This window comes from Apium graveolens, chromosome 1 (genome assembly GCF_009905375.1).
Source record: "Apium graveolens cultivar Ventura chromosome 1, ASM990537v1, whole genome shotgun sequence".
Classification (NCBI taxonomy): Eukaryota; Viridiplantae; Streptophyta; class Magnoliopsida; order Apiales; family Apiaceae; genus Apium; species Apium graveolens.
This window is the reverse complement of record NC_133647.1, coordinates 118452968-118456295: the sequence shown is the minus strand read 5'-3', so window position 1 is coordinate 118456295 and position 3328 is coordinate 118452968.

The following is a 3328-nucleotide window of genomic DNA, read 5'->3' as shown; positions in this document are numbered from 1 at the left end:
GTGACAGTGACTGAGGGACTAGTGACTAATTATGGACCTTGAAGGAGGCTAGGTGACTTGTCACCAATTTTGATAGGATAGCTAGTAGTAGATAACATTCCTAGCCCTTCAGGGTGCTCGGCATATGTATTTGCATTTCAGTATTCAGGACAAGTAATGATGTATTATAATCAGGCCATGTATGAACTCGGTTAGTTGTTTTGTCCCCCAGATATAAGTGGGAGACCCTATGATATATATATCTAGCAGTTATTTAGAAATGGATTTCCACATTATTGTACCTAATAAAAACATGCTAGATAATAAATGACATGCGTACATATAAATAAATCAATCCAACTGTAATAATTGCAACTATATTGACAAATTTTTATCATTAGAACAATGCCACCCCGTAGAAAAGCAACCAGGGCACAACCCGCATAATCTGTTAACCAACAACGAAATGAACCTGACCCTGTAGTGAATGGAGAAAGTGAAGAGGACCTAGACTATAATGAATATGATGAGGAAGAATATGTAGGAGAAGAGGTTGAGGATACCCATCAGGAAGGAAACCCCATGAATGAGTTTATGGAACTATTAAGAGCAAATCTAAACCAACAGCCTATTCCACCACAGCCACATACTGCCCAACAGACTGCAGCCACTACCTTCAGGGCTTTCCAATCTCTCAAACCCCCAGAGTTTCTAGGATCTGCCGATCCCGTTGAAGCACAGGCCTGGATCAAAGAGATAGAAAAGTCCTTCGAGATACTAGGTATAGAGGAACGACACAAGATCATTTTCGCTTCTTACATGCTGAAAGGAGAAGCTAATTACTAGTGGGAGTCCAAATGAAACCTAGAGACTGATGTTGTGATTCCATGGGATAGATTCACTCGACTGTTCTTAGAAAAGTATTTCCCTATGTTTATGGAAACCCATATGGAGATTAAGTATCTAGAGTTGAAACAGGATAAGATGACTGTGGTAGAGTATGAGGCCAAGTATACTGAGCTATCATGATTTGTGCCTGACTTCGTGAATATCGAAGAGAAGAAGACGCGAAGGTTTCAGCTTGGTTTAAAACAGTAGATTCAAAACCGAGTGGTAGTACCAGAGCTGACAGATTATGCTACCTTAGTGTAGAAAGCATCGATTTTTGAAGTTGGCAGTGAGCAGAGTGTGAAGGAAAAAGAAAATAGAAAGATAAAAAGCCAAGGCGGAGGAGGAAGAGTATGAATCGGGAATAGGAGCCTTCCAAGCAGGTTCGTCAGGGGAGTGGTGTCCCAACCAGCACGAGGCCCCGGGTTCAGAAAGGCCCCAAGTGAGAGTGTTGGCCAGGGTGGCGGATAATCCAGGGCACCATTTCATAGCCAACCCCGTGCCCCAAAACCTGAATGTCAAACATGTGGAAAGAGACACCTTGGAGTATGCACCCAGGCGAGAGCCCCTCTGAAATGTTATAGGTGCGACCAACCCAGGCACCTTGTAAAACACTGCACCCGACCCAATATGACGTGTTTCCAATGTGGGAAGGTAGGACACATGAGAAAGGATTGCCCAACATTAAAGCCCCCAGCCTCAGGGATGAGCAGAGCTGCATCTAACCAGCCCCCAGCTGCTAGGACCTTCAACATGACCGTTCAGGATGCTGTCTGAAACACTGACGTGATAGCAGGTACCCTTCTATTAAATTCCGAACATGCAAATGTCCTATTTGATTCTGGAGCAACCAAGTCATTTATATCTCAAGCTTTTGCTAAAAAGTTAAAACTTAACGCCATACCCTTACGTGAGGTATTACAAGTGGAAATAGCAAACAAAGAAATAATTCTTGTAAATCAAGTACACCCTAAATGCAAGTTGAAATTAGAAGGAAGAGTCTTCGAAGTTGACCTAATCCCATTTATGTTAGGAGAAATTGATGTAATCTTAGGAATGGTTTGGTTATCCAGTAATGGAGTGCAAATAGATTGACGGAAGAGGGTAAAAATAAGAGCGCAAAATGAAAAAGAAGTAGTGTTTAGAGGTCAACGATAGAACCAGAAATTTCTGACCACGTTACAGGTAAAAAGATTGTTAAAGAAAGGTAACGAGGCCTATTTGGCTTATGTGGTAGATACCAAGAAGGAAGTTCCTAATATACAAGACATACCCATATTGAACGAATTCAAGGATGTATTTCCAGAGAACTTACCAGGGTTGCCACACGACAGAGAAATAGAATTTTCTATAGAATTAGTACCAGGAACGGCACCAGTGTCCAAGGCCCCATATAGGCTAGCCCCAGTTGAGATGAAGGAACTCACTTCTCAACTACAAGAATTATTAGATAATTGAATGATAAGACCCAGTGTGTCGCCATGGGGAGTACCAGTACTGTTCGTAAAGAAAAAGGACGGCAGTATGAGATTATGCATAGACTATCGAGAATTGAATAAGCTGACTATTAAGAATAGGTACCCTCTCCCTAGGATTGATGATCTATTCGATCAACTCAAGGGAGCTGTGCATTTTTCCAAAATAGATTTGAGGACAGGATATCACCAGTTGAAAATCAAACCTAAGGATATACCGAAGACTGCTTTTCGCACTAGGTATGGATACTATGAGTTCTTAGTCATGTCGTTTGGGCTAACCAATGCACCCGCAGCCTTTATGGATTTGATGAACAGAGTGTTCAAAAAGTACCTAGATATATGTGTGATAGTTTTTATAGATGATATTCTAATCTACTCAAAGACAGAGCAATAACATGCAGAACAATTGAGGATAGTCTTAGAAATCTTGAGGAACGAGAAATTATATGCGAAGTTCTCGAAGTGCGAGTTTTGGTTAAGGGAAGTTCAGTTCTTAGGACATCTGGTGAGTAGCAAAGGAGTTTTAGTTGACCCTGCCAAGATAGAGGCGGTGTCCAATTGGGGAAGACCAACTACCCCAACAGAGGTTAGAAGCTTTGTGGGTTTAGCATGATATTACCGTAGATTCGTACAAGACTTTACTAAGATAGCCGATCCACTGACTAGACTTACCCGGAAGACAGAAAAGTTTGTATGGACAGAGAAATGTGAGGAAAGCTTTCAGGAACTAAAAAGGAGGCTGGTGTCAGCACCAGTGCTCGCTCTTCCTGATGGAAAGGGAGAGTTTGTGATATACAGCGATGCATCGCTTAAAGGATTAAGATGTGTACTGATGCAGCACAACAAAGTTATAGCGTATGCCTCTCGGTAATTGAAGGAGTATGAGAGCAGATACCCTACGCATGATCTAGAATTAGCGGCCATAGTGTTTGCTCTGAAGATTTGGAGACACTACCTATACGGTGAGAAATGCTAGATTTACA